We start from the raw sequence: 18862 nt of genomic DNA, 5'->3' as shown, positions 1-18862 counted from the left end.
TTGCACCACTTATTCTCTCAGTGAATAGTTACCAGCTCATTGTTCCCAGGCACACTCCCAATGTGCTTCTCATTTCGTCTGGCAATGCTAATTACCAAAACAATTTTTTCCTCGACCTTCCCTTCTCGGCTTCCCAATTCCTCGGGTAATCACATTACCCACTTCCATGCATTCACTCACCTTCCAAGTTCCCTGACATCCCCTTCCCTGCTTTCTAGTTCCTCGGGCAATCCATTCCTTGCAAGGTTTCCATCGAAAGGTCCAGAAACTAAGGCATACTTTTGCTTCAAAACCATCATACTAGTCATAACATGCTTATAACAATCAATGGACACTATTGGGTACCAGTGTCCCTTAATGGCCCTACTCCTGAAGTGATTTACCAGCATACTGTTGTTTGTCCCAATTCCTTTTGTTGTTGCTGATAACACTCTTGCAACCAATTCCATCCACCCAACTAGGCATTTCTATGTTTTCATGTACCAAGCACATAAGTTTCATTAGGCTAAAAGGCAATTGCAATAAATTCAAATCATACCTCATTGATAACTCGTTAATAAGGTACACTTGCAATTATGTTTACTTCCTGTCACAATAAGTCAAATTAGCTCTTTGATCAAATAGTCATAAATAAAAGTATCACATCTGGTTAATTCAAAACTTAACCATCGCAAATCAAAATCTTAGGCTATGTTCATAATTTGAAACTAAAAACTGAAATAAAATATTGATCCTTATCTTTCAAATCGTTCTTTGCTTCTGCCTTTGTTCTTTGTTCTTTCTATACACAAATCGGATCGGTTGCCAAACCCGGTAAGCACCCAATACCTTCTCTTCTCTTTGACCAGATACACACACTATATAGGTTGCCAAACCCGGCAAGCACCCAATTCCTTCCCTTTTCTTCTCGTTCAAAGCAATAAGGCAATATGGAGATAATACCACCTCCTCCCTCAATATCAGCAGCAAGGGTGTCCAGAGACTATACCTCCTCTACCCTCAATATCAGAAACAAGGGCATCCAGACACTATACTGCCTCTACCCTCAATATAAACAATAAGGGTATCCAAACACTATACTGCCTCTACCCTCAATATCAACAACTTAATTATTTGTCTCTTCCCAAGTTGTCCAAGGCTCCAGGGACTATTATCTCAACCCATAACCTCCAGGGAACCCAAGCTATTATAGGGCTCCAACCTAAAGCCTCCAGGGAAGCCAAGATGTTACAAGGCTCCAGATATCTTGTCCCAACCCACATCCTCCATGGATCCTAAGAATCAATCCCTTCACAACACGTACACATACACAGTGTACAACACAACACATATATGTACACACAGTACAACACAACAAATACACATGTCACAATACAATGACTACACAATACACATGACACAGTACCACATGTACACAACACAACATGTACACAATAGTAGTATTGCACATCCAAAGACCACACCATCTCTATCAGGCAACCTTGCCTCTAGTGTCTTTCCCATGCCTTACTATGTGCATCCACAACCCAAATCTCAGGTCTGTGGTTCTTTCCACTATCCATGCTTGTCCCAGCATGTCACAAATCACACTGCTTTCATTCCGCTGATGTATCCTTCAACATTTTCTACCATAACATAAACATAGGCATATTTATAAGCACATAATATCAAAATCATATCCACTTGATACTAACCTCATAGATCTTTAGGGTTATTCCACCCACTTGATTCCTCATAAAACCATGAACATTTTCATGCCATTTACCTACACAAAAATATCATTCTTCCACAATAATAATCCCTAATGACCTTATCAAACAATAGCATTCATATATATGTGTGTGTGTGTAATCATGATCACAACACAATTATCATTGTTCATAAGGTCAAGGTTAAGAGAACTTCATTTATCTGTGCAACGCATGCACAACATTGAGAACAACAGTTCCCAACTTAGCATGACATATGTTACCTCAAATCCATGTACTTTACATTTCATGTTACCTTTCTCATGATTGTCCTTCCACTATCCATGGACCCAACCAACCCAACTGGTTGTCATATTCTTGCCTTCAGTTGTCCTTTATTCATGCATCGGACTTCATCGAGGTCTTATATTACCTGTTGGGTTTCACTCAACTCTCCCTAAGCTCCACCAACTTTCCTCTTTCCCCAATCCAATTCCCAAGACCCTTAAAACATAAAAGACAAGAATATGAAGACAAGATGAAAAAACATAGAAATCCAGACAACAATACAACACCACAAAAAAAGTGGCATGGCCATGCACTAGTCATAGTGAAAACTGCAAATCAAAGCACAAACAATTCACAAAACACTGAAAGCATAAAACACTCAACAAACACCGTGACTCAACCCCCATGGTTTCCTGGTGCTTCTAATAGTTCATGAGTGAAATCTCATCCCGAGCCTTCTTCAAGCTCTATAGAAATCTATTTTTTCATGCAATTCCCTGGATCATACTGCCATAAACACACAATCGTCAGTGCATTAATAAATATAATAATATACCAATTACTTTACCCTATTATACTGAGCACGTTTCCCTTCAACTAAACACTTACACATATCATCTCTCAAGGGATTCCAATTCCCTTGAGGAATTCAGTTATAATGTTTGCATCTAATCAACCATCTTCCATGTAGCTTCCTTGGCCCAAAATGCTTCCACTGCACTTTAACTTTCTCTATTGCTCGATCCAGGAGCATGAGCTCCTTCCACTGCAAGATGCATTAAGGCTCTATCTGGAACTCTCCCTCTGGTTCCACCTTTCATCTTGATGATGGATTTCTAATGATCTTCTTACCTGTTATCCACTGCTACATAGATCTGGGGAATGTTTTGAGCTACACCCCAACTACATGCGCCTCCTATTCAATGTAAATTTGAGGCCTGCCATGCATCTGTTGTGCCACTTTGATACAAATGGAAATCCTTGCTTCGATGATCTCCACCATAGATCCAACACCCCAATGGTTCTCTACCACTACCTTTATTCAGCCGCTCCACAAGTTGAGACCCATGTCCTTTCTCAGTTGCATTTAACATCTTATATAGAACCATGCTTTCCTTGTCACCTGCATCCTGAGATATTCCTCACTTCTCAAGTCCTTTTCCTTTAATATTCTCATTACCCTTCCAGTCACGCTTGAACTCAAGCTTGTGCTTTGACTGTTCATAATAATGCTTCAAATTCCTGAGGCCTCTGACATGCTTGACATCTTCCCACCAGATATTTTCCTTTCTCTTCATACTAGAGGTAGTTATCTTGGTTTTCATATTCTCTGAGTAATCATGAAGCCTGGAGAACTTCTTCCCTAGTAGCCATGCTTCTACATCTTTTGATTTCTTCATTTCTCCACCAAGTGTGGGAGGCTTGGATTTCTTGAGCCCTTATCACTCCTCCTATGAGGATGTTGGCGGTGATTATGATGATGTCTCTCAGAAATGGAGCTAGAATAAAATCCATGAGTACTAGCCCTCATGCCACGTGTATCCAATGATTTGCCACCTCTCACTATATCATCTCTATCAATATTATACCCATTCTAAGACCTACTTCCATTTACACCATTTGTCTTTTCTTCTTGTCCCTAACTGATCCCCAGTTGTCCCTGCTTCTACAAATCTGAAAGACTCTAAAATCATTGCATTAACCTCAACTTGCTTTTCCTGAGCTCTTGTGCCTCAATAAACTGCTCATTGTCTACCTTGAAACTCACAATTTATGCCTTTAAACTTCTTAATGTGTCTACCAAACTTGGAGAATGTCCCTCTCCCTGTTGCTCAACTGATCTCTCCCATCCTACCAATGTCTCTTCCGGCCTATACGAAGATTCATATGAATTGTACTCAACTATTCTTCTATTCATACCTTGGCCTTCTATTTCCTACAATATGTCATTGTTATCTATGTACAATATAATCAAAATCATACCTCAAGGTATCTTAGGGGAGGTTATTTCATCTGCACATGTCGATCCAAATTAGCAAGATACAACATCACAAGCATACCAGCTTATACATACATATCATAACCATAACAATAAGTAGCTAAAATACATGAAAAATAAACATATAAACAACGGACATGCATGCATAAAAATCTGCATTTACCTCAAGGGCAAGTACTAGAACCTCGCTTTAATACCACCTTGTAACCACCTCATCCCACATTTACCCCCTTTTACAAGTTATTCCAGTAAACATGAGTTGAGAGCTACTATGACGTTACCCAACATCCAAGTTCCAATTATGAAAGTGGGGTCTAATAACTGGAAACTTATGTAAACCTCTCAAGGACATCAGATCACCTAGGCGTGAGACCACAACTCCTAATGCTCAGACCCTAAGCTAGAACTTATTTTTAACTGAGCTCACAACCCAGCTGCACGCATAAGTCGTGAGTTGTTGGAAGGCTCCAATCGCATGCACAGGCCTCCCTTCATGTAGTTGTAGCTGAAATTTCCTAGTTCCATGCCTGCAGCTACGAAATCAGTGCCACATTTTCAAGGCTAGCGTACAGGTGACCCATAACATCCCAGAACTTTCCAAGATCAAGGCTAAAACAAACAGAAGTATGCATAACCTAAAATTAGGCTCAGATATTTCCCAAACATGTCAAACACATGATAAACATTTCTATAAACATACAGTAAATATAGCAGTTACAGGTCATGAATGCATATATAATCATTGTCTTTTCCATTTCACCAGCGAATCATCAAGAAGGCTCACTTCACTCTCGAGCTAGTTGCATAACACTTATTAGCTTATACATTAATATAACCATTTAATAACTTACAGAATGATCGAGGTGGCTCCAGAGACGCTCAGAAGTCAATGAGGGCTCAGAATAGCTCAAAACAAAAAGTTATCAAATTGACGTGAAACTAGGATCAGATCATAATGCTCGTCACCCTGGTTCCAATAGTGTGAATGCCACTCAAATCCGAGTAAGTATGATCTAGATAGTCACAGTCAAACTTGGCCAAGTGGTAGTCTTAACGAGGAAACAATTTCGCAGTGACCTGGTGCACTGAATCCAACCACTAGAAGGGTGAATTTGTCACCTACTTAATTTTCCCAGTGACCCTTATTTTTTGGCAGAAAAATTTTTAACCATTCTGTTTTAAAAAAGGAAGAAAAAAAAAAAAATATATATATATATATATACATGTATACGTATATATGTGTGTGTGTGCGTGTGTGTGTGTGGGGCGGGTTGCCACACCCAGTTGTATTGTATTATATCTATATATATATATATATATATATATATAAAGAAAAAACAAAATCAGTCGGGGTCCGTGAGAGACCGGGACCCCGCCCACGGCACAATGCATATTATATATCAAATACATTGTAATGTGGAGCCGATGGGAGTCGAACCCGCCCGTCAGGGGCCGGCCCCTAACGGGCAGCCCCGTAACCTGGAGGCCAAGTTACAACCACTTAACTGCATGCCAATAAAAAATAACAGATGCGCCAATCTAGGGGTCGATGGGGTTGGAACCCCCGACCACCCATACTAAACTTATCACATGCATTGTTGAACCAACGAATCATTTTTGTAAAGTTTGGCACCTTTATAATATAAAACCCACATCATTTGCCCAGTGACGAGCGGAAGCAGAGGCAGACCAGAGCGGAACCATGAGCAGATCAGCGGTGTGAACCCTGAGTGAGGGTATCATTAAGATATTGAAAAGATTCCTTTAGAGGGCCAGAGGTGCCATGGTCTGAATTTGTCAAGCTTGTAGTCATTTTTGCTCATTTTCTCACCATGAGTCATGTTAACACTCCAGGAAACTCTCCTAGGTTGTAGCTCGAAGATGTCTGGTAACATATAATCTTCAATATTGTTCTCAGAACTATTGGAATAAATGATGGTTTGGATCATGTCAGATAACCATTTCAGCTCTATTCTCACTCAAGACATGCATGAACACTCTCACCAATACAAGGCTTTAGACCACTAATGCTCAATAATTTATAGATTCAATGAATAGATGGAGAATACTGACTGTACCAACAGATTGCATACATAAATATAAATGAATGGCTAGCTACAGGCAGCAAAATAGAACACTGACTCTACCGGCAAATGCATATATGACCACATATGAATGGCTAGCTACATGCAATAAAAGAAGGTTGCAAATCTAATCTATCAAAGCAGAGATAAGATGACAGTTATCTGGCCTTAGACACAAAAGAAACTTGAACAAATTGTTCAAGTGCAAGCATAGAATAGCAAAGAGAATGGACATTGAACATATAATAGCAAAAAAAGCTTATATTGCTAGAATGAAGATGAGAAGCTTGAAGGAATAGAGGAGGAACAATCTCCAGAAGTTGAACCCGTATTACATCTTACTTTCAGCTATTTATAGCCTGTTTACAATGCTCCTGAGCTCTAAGAGGCTCGAAGTCTTAATCTTGTCTGATTTTTCCCTTAACTATTTGATTCCCTCTATGGGCAAGCATGGCTCGGAGGTTTTCACCTTCTGACAAAGGAATAACCACGTTCAAATATTTTGGATAGCTTGTTGCGCTGTCTGGGGGCTCTCTCGTGCCAGAGATGCCCCATAATGTTTGTTTTGATGAGTTGTGCTAGGCTATTGATGCATTGTGCTGCTTCTCGGCCTCTACGTCAGTTTGGGGAGGAGTTGTGTGTGTTGTGGCCCTTTCAATGGCTTAACAATGCATGCTTTCTGTTAAAATAGAACAGTGCTGCCCTATTGTGGACCTCTGTTGAAAATAATCAATATTTCTGTTTTAAATAGAAAACGTAGCAACGGTGAGAATTCCATCCCCTTTCTGTCCTTTTCGGACCTCAACAGTCCTCAAAGATGATTAATTCCTTTATCGAGTCCGCACTTCGGGTCGCTGTTGCATGTCACATTCGACATGTTCTGTGGTTCCCTTTATATTTGGAAATACATGAAAAACGCTGAAAACCGTGAAAAAATCGGCCTTGGCGGACTTCAAAAATTATTATTTCCATCGCAATCGGCGCTGCCCCAAGGTTCCTTTATATTTCGTTATATAACGAAATACACGAAAAGTGCATTAAAACAAGGCTTTGGCGCGGACCTGAAAATTTATGAACTCTCATATATATGTTGTCGGGTTCGGCAATCGAGTTACCCGTATGTATATGTAAAGGCTTTGCCCCATGGTTTCCGCCAATAGCGATCTGGCGATGTAACTTGGGCCATCGATCTGTGCGCGTGATCGACGGTCCACGTTTAATTGCCGATCGCAGTTGCAACTTCCATATTGTCTGCGTCGATACCGTAGATTTACCCCCGCTGATCCGCTCATCAGCAATCGCTGATCGGCGGTGTCCAGCGCCGATTGCCACTGCCTGTGACCGTTGATTTGCGATTTCTGCTTACATCTGGGCCGTTGATCGGCTAGATCTAACAGCGGTTGTGCATTCTTGAGTTTTAAGCCTTCGATATATGGTTTTTCATGATTTTGAAGTGTTTTAGCCTCCCGATAATGCATTTTTGTCCTTCCAAGGGCTCTCCTCCCTCACTTGTTTGGATCTTTAGAGGATCTTAAGCACTTTTGAAGACTTAGAGAGTGCTTTGGAGCATATTTGGATCCATTTGCATGATTTTAAGCAAACTTTGGAGACTTTGGGAGTGTTTTGGATCCATTTTTGGGCCAAACGCCAACAAAGCTAAAAAGTCCAACCATGCAATTAGATTCTTCATATGAGCAACAAAAATTCAAGTGTCCAATGGCAAGGAATCTCTAGAGAATCTTGTGGAATCTAAAAGATTCCCTTGGAGGCTAATTTTTTATCAACGCAGAATGATGCTGACTTTATAATCAGCTTTCCCATAATTTCATAGGGAGTGCAGTGGTGTGCTCAGAATCTTCATCCGAGCAGCAGATTTTTTGGCCATCTTCAAGAAGGAATCTTTGGGGGAATCTTCAAGATTCCCGAGGGTCTAGAATTTGATGGTGTCATCAAGGGAAAAGTTTATAGTCATTTGACATGATTTCGTGCCACGATTTCAATGGTGCAATCCATTTCAGCAGTTGAGCTTTGCATTTTTCAGCCATCCCCGAAAGTGGAGCTATATGATGCAGTTATGCCATGCTTTACTTCTGATTGGTTGAGATGTTGTTGTTGTTGTTGAGATCCTTGATTATAATTATGTTGAGGGATACTTGTATGCCACATCATGTGAGATTTTATTAGCTTGTCATGTTGAAGGAAGACCCATTTGAATGAGAGTTCCTAAAGGAAGTCTCGTGGAGAGACGTGCCACTCTTGTTGAGGGAATTTTCCCATATGAGTGAGAGTTCTGAGAACATATCATGGAGAGACATGCCACTCTGGTTGAGGGTATTCATCCTTGTAATGACAAAGAACATACCATGTACATCATCATCATTTACAATAATTAATGAAGCAGCCTCCCCACTCTTGACACCAGGGCTCGGAGACATAGCCCACACTTGGTGAACTCTATTATCAATGTGTTTGTGTCCTGTGATTTGATGTTTGTTGTTATGTTTCACCTTCCTTAAAGCATGCACATGTGGTTGGTTCATACTCTTTCATATGCAATTATGCTAACATCAAAGAAGTAAAAGATCTTGGTTAATTTCGGTAAGCTGACAATATCTGGATCATCGAATCATGAACAAGATCCATAACAAGAGCATATCATTTAACCATGCCTATAACCAACATTCAACTAGAATGGAACCATGACAAACCAGTCATAAAATCAACACAATAATCCATACATGTGCTCATAGATCTCAATGAGAAATAAGATATAATAGCATATGCAAATGCTAAGTAAGTTAGGGACTTCCTCATACCACCCAACCATAGATTGGGTTGAACCAAATCTCTCTTTCAACTAATCACCCTCATTCCAAATTCCAAGCATGAATGTGGGATAAACCAAAATAGAATCAGCCAAGGCTTCTAGAGGCTAAACCTCCTCAACCCTCAACCATAGTGATTTCACCTAAACCGGTCCAAAAATCACCAAAACCAAACAAGCTTGGATGCCTCTGATTCCTCACCATACCCAGAGGAACTTTCCTATCTCCACACACTTGTTAAAAGTTCCAGGAGAAAGACTATATCCACCCTCGACCCTTGGGAATTTTCCTAAGACCACCTCAACCAGGATTCGAAATCTACCAGTCATAAAAGCCTTAACCAAAACAAGGAACCCGCTACATCATGGCTATCCAATAAATGGCAAGGCAAGGTTGTAAACCATTGTCAATCTAGGCAAATACCATGACAATGACAACAAACATAGACAATAAACTAATGCATGCACCATGCATCAAATATCAGCATGCTAAATCACACATGCACATTGTTACCAGCAAATCCACAACTATTTTTTGTCCTTACTAACTGTTGTCCAAACTTTCTCTTACTCTCCCTTGCTTACCTTTATTTTCCTTTCTTGCTTGCTCCTTTGCTTATTCTCTCTCTCTTTGACTTTGATTTCTAAAACTGATCAAAAGTTGAGCAAAATTTGTCAATTGTTTCTTAGGTGCCTTTTTATCGTTGATGACCTGTGTCTTTTCCTTTCCTTTTCCTATTTCTTTCATTTTCCTTTATTTTCTCTCTAATTTCCCTTGCATGCATATTCTGTCTCTTCATCTTCCTTTTATCCTATTCTCCTTTATTCCTTTAATTAATTGTCATTTATTGCCTTTTTCCAATGCTAATGCCAATTCCAATTTCCATAGCCATTAATTAACCACAAGTGACCCCCAGTGCGATGTTTTCCCCTCCATTCAGCTTGGAATACGTGTCCCATGACCTTGGTCTTATTTTATTTACATAGAACTAACCTGGGGTTATTACAAATAGGAGGGCTATTGTTATTTAATTGTTCGTGCATAAAGCACTATAGCCAATTCCTTTTCTTCATTATATAAGTTTCATGCAACTTAGGCCCAACAGTGATCTAAGGCCCAAACCTTAGAGAATAGATTGGTTTGGTACCTTTGTATATAGTCTTGTGTTTAGGGTTAGTGTGTTATGTTTTTATTCTTCTTTTCCTTGACTATAGAGTAGGTTGAGTTGTGTTATCATTAGCGTGGACTCAAATCTAACTCAGGCGGCTTAAAACTGTGAGACAACGTTCCCATTACTCCTTGATAGCCACTGAGGAATATGAGATGTTGATGTGGGTGTAGTGCTTAAGCGACACTTACATTCTGAAACACCAACACAAAGGTTCATTCAAAATTTATCAAATATTAGGCATCCAATCACATCATTGCAAAGGAAAGGAGTTAAATTCCACTAGACATCAAAGTGTGCATCCAGTTTTGAACAATTAAAACACCTACTTATGCATGCTCCTACATTGAGAATAATTTATTTGGAGAACTATTATGTGGTTTTTACAAATGCTTCCAAGGAATGTCTCAATGAAGTCTTAATGAAAGAAGGACATGTAATCTACTATGAATCGACAAAACTAAATGAGCATGAGAGGAATAATGTCACTCATGACTTAGAACTTACAACAATAGTGCATGCATTGAAAATGTGGAGCCACTACTTGCTTGGAATGAAGCTTGTTTTAATATTAGATCATGGAGGGTTGAAATATTTATTTGACCAACCCAAGTTAACTGCAAGACAAGCTAGGTGGCTAGCCTTGATCAATTAGTTTGACTTTAAAATAAAGTACATCAAGGGAAAAAGGACAAAGTAGTAGAGGCACTTAGTAGAAGCCTACGAGCACCACATTTGAAAACCATAAGCACTTGTGAACTTGATATCAAATAACCATCACTTCAAGATGAGCATTATCATCATGTGAAGGAATGTTGTTAGCAAGAGTAGAAGGTTCATTGAGTAAGAATTACTCACTTATGGATGATGATATGTTGAGATTCAAGGATAAATGATATGTGCCTTGAATGGACGGTTTGAAGAAGCTCATCTTGGGTGAATTTCATAAAAGACCTTATCCATGTCATCTTAGTTATTGATCCAGGTGGATATTGGTGGCCACCTGCCAAGTCCACCTGGACCCCCACCATTGTCTTTCTCAACATTTTCAGTTTCCTTAATTGTAGCACAACTTACTATTTTTAGCAATTTTTCGGGTCCTGAACTTCCGGAGCCGTTTTGAGGCCCTAAACGACGTTTTTTGGGGAATCCGGGGGCAACATGGGTCCATGGAATGGACTGATGTTGCCCATTCCAACAATGATAGTGCTCGGACAGATCTTTCTAATGAGCTATTGTACGCGTCAAATGGAGATCATATGCCAAAGTTACGACCCCGGGAAGTTGATGTACCAACTTACCCCCAAACGGGGCCCACAGTTTGGCGTTTCATCTCCTAGGGTTAGGTTTTGGAATGTTAAGGGTTTTCCATTGTTTCTCAACAATAAATAGGCCTTCGAGCCTCATTGTAACACAGTTCAGAGGCATGTAGCCATCACATCTCTTCTCAGAGATAAGCTACCATCGCCCTAGCTGGTTTATTTCCATTTCTGGTTGTAAGCATATTTCAGTATTTTCCATTAATGAAATGAAGTATTATTTCCGCTGCATCTTTGTGTATATGGTTATCTCTGTAATTTGTTGCGTTCCTGTTTAAAACCGGATCAGTGGTATCAGAGCGGTCTACTTTTTCTCTGTTTTTCTTTGCATGTCCCCAACAAGGTCGGGATATAAGGAGTTAGGGCTTGAACTGGTTGAACCTTTGCAAGACCAGCCTCGCAAATCCCGACGGCCTCCCATGGCGGACGAGAAGAAAGACGAGGGGGCAGGAGATCCCATCAAAATCTTGCTCGAAGAAGCCCTCGAGCGACAACGGAACGCGATGATGGACAGCTTTGCCCAGATCCTTCAGCGACTACCCAGAAGCAACGCATCGGCTTCCAGCAGATACTCTGGAAATGCCACACCCTTTAAGGTACAAGTTAATTTTGAAATCCCCATATTCGAGGGTCAGATAGACGTAGATGCCGTAGATAAATGGTTAAATCTGCTAGAGGGTTATTTTTCTGTTCATGAATTTTCGAGTCGGGAAAAGATTGTTTTTGCTCTCCTCAAAGCAGCCCCCCACGTCAAGGACTGGTGGGAAACCTACTGCGAGCAGAAGGATGAAAGTACTGGCTCACTATTTTCAGCCGCACCCACCTGGGATTCGTTCCGGGATGCCATCAAGGAGCAGTACTACCCTGTCGGGAGCTATGAGGATGAATACATAAAGTGGACCACGCTGCGGCAGGGAAGGGACCAAGACGTGCCGGAGTTCACCAATATTTTCCATACCCTTCACACAAAGTTGGGTATCAAGGATTCGGAGCAACATTTGATACTCAAATACCGTGCCTGCCTGCACAAGTACATCCAGGAAGAAATACAATTCCTAAACATCCCCTTGCTCAGCGCAACATACCGGTATGCCGTCAAGGTCGAGCAGAAGTTTAAACAAAAGAAGCGAGACTTTGGATCTGCGAATCCAAAGCAGGGGAAAGGTGCCCCTAAACCACAGAACAAGGGACAAAGCCAAGGCGGGACAGCCCAAGACAACCAGCCGAAGCTGCAAGCAAAGAACAGCGCCGCGAAGCCAAGAAAGGACACTGGAAAATGGTGCGAGTTCCATAAGAGCTCCACTCACAACACAAGTGAGTGTCGGGCCAAGCAGTCACTGGTGGCTGAGCTAAAGGTTTCAGAATCAGATGCATGTTCCGACTCTGAGTCAGAACCCGATAAGGGGTATGAAAGAGGGAAGCAGATCATTGATGCGGACCCCAGCGCCACTATTGCTACCGCAAAGATCCAGAAAAATGAACCCGAAGATCCAGAGGAGGAGGAGCGTCTCTTCCACTCCCAGATGTGGGTAAAGGGCTCCCCGATACAGTTCATTGTTGATAGCGGGAGTCAAAAGAACCTCATTTCGGCAGAGGTCGTGAAGTGGTTGGGCTTACCGACCACAGCACATCCACAACCATACACTATTGGGTGGCTTCACCAAGGACGAGATCTTCGCGTGAGCCAGCAGTGTCGCCTTCCATACAACATCAAGCCCTTCACGGATGAGGTATTGTGTGACATTGCTCCCCTTGAAGTTTGTGATGTATTACTAGGACAACCATACTTGTGGAAGCGACATGCTGTGTATGAATCAAGGCCCCGTGCTGTTATTATTACATTGGGAAATAAGTTGTTCAGGATACCAGAGGTAGCACCACCTGCCGCCCTCTCTTTGATTACTGCAAAACAATGCAGTAAGATCATTTCCAAAACCAGGAAATTTGTTTTCCTAATGATACGCCCTCAAGGAAAGAAGAAGACAGTGGCCGCGGCCTCCAAACGGGGCCCCTCTGCACGACAACTACAGATGGACAAGATTGTGGAGGAGTACGAGGACATCTTCACCTCCCCGGCAGGGGTTCCTCTGCACTGTCAAGTCAAGCACTCCATCGATCTGACCCCAGGTGCGCCGCTACCCAATGGACCAATTTATCGGCGCTCCATTCTGGAGAACGATGAGATCAAGAGGCAGATTCAGGAGCTCCTGCAGAAAGGTCACATCCGTCCGAGTTCATCGCCCTGTGGGAGCCCAATCGTGTTGGTACAGAAGAAGGATGGGACGTGGAGACTCTGTATTGACTATCGGGAGCTGAACAAGATCACTGTCCGTAATAGGTACCCGATCCCGCGGATTGATGACCTCCTAGACCAACTAAAGGGGGCGAAATATTTCAGCAAGATCGACCTGAAGTCGGGATATCACCAGGTACCAATCGAACCCTCCGATGTGTGGAAGACTGCCTTCAAATCCAAGGAGGGCCTCTTCGAATGGTTGGTCATGCCTTTTGGATTGACGAATGCTCCTGCAACCTTTATGAGGCTAATGGATGACATCTTGCGGCCATTCACCAACTCCTTTGTAGTAGTATACTTGGATGACATTTTGATCTTCAGCCAGAGTTGGGAAGAGCACCTCCACCACATCCGACAGGTTCTCCAAACACTGCGGCAACACAAGCTATGTGCCAATTTGGAGAAATGCACTTTTGGCATGACCCAGGTTCAGTATCTGGGATACATCATTGATGAACAGGGGGTGCATGTCGATCCAGCCAAGATCCAAGTCATTCGGGATTGGCCCTCTCCAACCACTCTAACAGAGCTCCGCAGCTTTCTAGGTCTTGCCAACTTCTACCGCAGGTTTGTGTTGGGGTTTTCTCATATTTCTTGGCCCTTGAGTCAAGTCACCAAGGGCGGGGCGAAAGCAAAATTCTTTTGGTCTGAATCTCAACAGAAGGCATTCAGGGAGTTGAAGGATCGCCTCTGCACGGCACCAGTGCTCGCGTTACCAGATTTACAACAACCATTTGAGGTCGAGACAGATGCCTCTGACTATGCTATTGGGGCAGTCCTTACTCAACATGGACATCCAGTGGCATATCACAGTGAAACACTTTCAGACACAGTCCGGAAGTACCCCACTTATGATAAAGAGATGTATTCCATTGTACAAGCCTGCCGACAATGGAAGCATTACATTTTGGGGAAGGAAACAGTCATCCACACAGACCACCGACCTCTGCAGTTCATACAGACCCAAGGGAAATTGCAGAATGATCGCCATCAGAAGTGGTCTACATACCTGCAACAGTTTCACTTGAATATCAAGTATAAAAAGGGCAGCACCAATAATGTTGCAGATTGCCTCAGTCGACCACCGATCATGGCGCTAACCACTGTGCTCAACTCTTGTGGGCACGAGACTTCTGATTGGCCACTTCTCTACAAAAGCGACCCAGAATTCGGCCACACATACCAGACACTCTTGGAGGGTCGGCAGGTTGCAGATTTTCACCTCCAGGATGCGCTATTATGCCACCTCAGTCACCTTTGTGTTCCTTCAAGCGAGCGTGCCAAGATGATTTGGGAAGCACACTACAGTCGGGCTGCTGGGCATTTCGGGGTCGAGAAAACAGTGGCAGTACTGCAAAATTATTTCTATTGGCCGAATCTTCGACAGGATGTTGGGAAGTACATCCGATCATGTACTGCCTGTGCCATTGCGAAACCGACCATTAAGAAGCACGGCCTCTATACCCCGTTGCCTACCCCTAGTCGACCTTGGGAATCCATCTCCATGGATTACATGTCAGGCCTTCCTTCCACTAAGCATGGAAATGACTGTGTTTTTGTGGTCGTCGACAGGTTCTCGAAGATGGCCATTATGGTGGCCTGCAAGAAGAATATCACAGCAGAAGCCACTGCTAAACTCTTCTTTGAACGAGTGTGGGTGCACTTTGGGATCCCACAGTCTATCATCTCAGATCAGGACAGTCGGTTTCTCAGCACATTTTGGTCCAGTCTCTGGTCAATGCTGGACACCAAACTCACGAAGTCCACAGCCTTCCATCCTCAAACTGATGGCCAGACAGAGGTTGTCAATAGGATGATTGTGCACATTCTGCGCATGTATAACTCAAAGCATCCACACACATGCGACGAGAGCCTACCCTATGTTCAGCACAGCTACAACCGAGCTCTTCACAGCTCCACTGGCCATAGCCCTTTTCAGGTGGGTTTGGGATTCCAGCCACTATGCCCCATTGATGTGGCCATGCCACTTGCAGCTACTCACATGAATTTAGCTCATGTCCAGTCCGAAACAGATAAGGCCACCAGCTTCATTGAGCGCATCCAACATATTCGCCAGCAGGTCCATGACATTCTTGAGAAATCAAATGCCAAGTACAAGCAGCGACATGATCAACATCGGGTGCCACACAAGTTTCAGGTGGGCGACAAAGTCTGGTTGCATTTTCAAAAGGAACGCCTTACTGGAGCCTATCGGAAATTGAGACCACTCCGATATGGTCCCTACACCATTACTAAGGCTATGGGAGACAATGCATTTGAGCTCAACGTTCCCCCATTCCTTGGCCTGCACCCAGTGTTCAATGTGGACCGCCTTCGGCCATACTTTCCACCATTGCTAGACACATCCGACATTGCAGAACAGCTCAAACCCACAGAATTAAATCCAGATTGCATGGAACAAGCTGCAACTGATCGGATCATGGACACACAGATCAAGAACACTCGCCAACAGAATATCCAACTGTATCGAGTTGTCAAAGCAGGCCAACTCCTTCAGCAGGGCAAGTGGCTCACCAGGGAACAAGTTCAGCAGAAGTTTCCTCATCTCATGGAGGAGCTCAACGCAATGGGGACCATTGCTTCCTAAGGGGGGAGGAATGATCCAAGTGGATATTGGTGGCCACCTGCCAAGTCCACCTGGACCCCCACCATTGTCTTTCTCAGCATTTTCAGTTTCCTTAATTGTAGCACAACTTACTATTTTTAGCAGTTTTTCGGGTCCTGAACTTCCGGAGCCGTTTTGAGGCCCTAAACGACGTTTTTTGGGGAATCCGGGGGCAACATGGGTCCATGGAATGGACCGATGTTGCCCATTCCAACAATGATAGTGCTCGGACAGATCTTTCTAATGAGCTATTGTACGCGTCAAACGGAGATCATATGCCAAAGTTACGACCCCGGGAAGTTGATGTACCAACTTACCCCCAAACGGGGCCCACAGTTTGGCGTTTCATCTCCTAGGGTTAGGTTTTGGAATGTTAAGGGTTTTCCATTGTTTCTCAACAATAAATAGGCCTTCGAGCCTCATTGTAACACAGTTCAGAGGCATGTAGCCATCACATCTCTTCTCAGAGATAAGCTACCATCGCCCTAGCTGGTTTATTTCCATTTCTGGTTGTAAGCATATTTCAGTATTTTCCATTAATGAAATGAAGTATTATTTCCGCTGCATCTTTGTGTATATGGTTATCTCTTTAATTTGTTGCATTCCTGTTTAAAACTGGATCAGTTATATTATTGGTCGGTCTTAAAAAAGGATGTTGTTGATTACATCGCCAGGTTCCTAGAATGTCATCAAGTTAAAGTAGAGTGTAGACATCCAACATGATTATTACAACCAATTCCAATCCTTAAGTGAAAATGGAAGCCATCTCTCTGGACTTCATCACAGGATTGCCAAAAACATCTAAAAAACATGATGTTATAATGGTGGTAGTCAACAAGTTGAGCAAGGCAACTCATTATATATTTGTAAAGTCCACCCACAAGGCAATTGACGTAGCTCATATTTTAATGAATGATATATTTATATTCCATGGTATACCCAAGAAGATCATTTCTGATCAGGATGTCGAGTTCACCTCAAACTGTTGGAAAGAGTTGTTTGTTGGTTTTGGGACAAAGATAACATTTTTCACAATGTATCATCCTTAAAAGGACGGACAGACTGAAAGAGTAAATAGGGTGCTAGAAGAAAATCTAAAAATGTATGACATGCATCAACCCAAGGGAAGAGTTTCTACCCTTGGTGGAATTTTCCTATGATAATGGCTATTAAGAATAACTGAAGATGAGTCCCTTTGAGTCTCTATATGGAAAAAAATGTAGCACACCCATCAGCTAGAATGATCTAGTGAGTAGGGTGGTTCTTGGACCTAATATGCTTAAGGAAATGGAACATGAAGTAATTACTATTAGGAATAAATTAAAGGTAACTCAAGACAAGAAAAAGAGTTATGCAGATTAAAAGAGAATGCACAAGGAATCCAAGTGGGAGAGCATGTGTATCTATGCATTAGACCAAGGAAGAGTTCACTGAGAAAAGGACCTTCTGCCAAGTTGGAACCAAGGCTTTGTGGACCATTTTAGGTTTTGGAAAGAGTGTGTCCAATGGCTTATAGATTAGCCTTGCCACCCACAATGAAAGCACGTGATGTTTTCCATATTTCCCTGCTTAAAAAGCATGTGCATGATGTTAATCATATTGTTAATTGGTCTATGATACATGTAGAATTCGAGGGAGAATTCCAACCAAAACCACAGTGCATTCTAGATCAGAAGTAGATATGCGCTCCAAAATCAAGAAATAGAGCGAGTCAAGGTGAAATGTAAGTACTTTGGACTAGATGAAGCCACCTACGAAATGGTTGATCAGATAAGGGTATTTTGTCTATGAGGTTTCTGCGAGTTTCTTGATTCTGTAGTGTAGCTTCCGGATACATCGCATTCAGTTTGTTTATAGTCGACGTTTCGAACCAGCAACGATGATTCATCATCAGGATTTGAAAATTTGTTGAAAGACTAATCTCATTTTTTAATAAATAGAGATGTGTGAGATGTTAGCCGACAATTTTAATTGTTTTATTATATTTAGTTAATTTTGATTGTATTTGTGAAATATAGGGTTTTATTAATTAATTTATTTATTTATTTATTTATTATTATCTATTTTATTTTTTTATTTATATATATATATTAGGGTTATAGTTATATTATTTTGATTAATTTCGTAATTATCTAAATTAGTTATCTAGTTTTGATTATTTTAATTAATTATTAATATTGATTATTTTTAATTATTTATTTTAATTATTTCTAATTACATTTCTTTTAATGAATTTTTGAATTTAATTATTCTAATCCTATTTGTTTTAATTTATTTATTAGTTATATTTATTCTAATTATTTATTATAGTTAATCCTCTCTTTTTTTTGGAATAATTAGAATAAATTTTTTTATGTTTTTATTGTAATTATGGTTGAATTAGTATTGATCTTTAATTATTTATTCATTGTCTTATTTCAATTATTTGATTTTATTAATTTTTTTATTTTTTTTATTTTTATTTTATTTTTTTATTTAATTTATTTTTTTATTTTTTTATTTTTTTATTATTATTTTTACTTATTTATTCTCATTATTTGTTATTTGTTTTAATGTATTAATTACTTAT

This window comes from Pinus tabuliformis, chromosome 5_1 (genome assembly GCF_031772625.1).
Source record: "Pinus tabuliformis cultivar Carrire ecotype Pingquan chromosome 5_1, CPIR1, whole genome shotgun sequence".
NCBI lineage: Eukaryota > Viridiplantae > Streptophyta > Pinopsida > Pinales > Pinaceae > Pinus > Pinus tabuliformis.
This window is presented reverse-complemented; position numbering follows the sequence as displayed.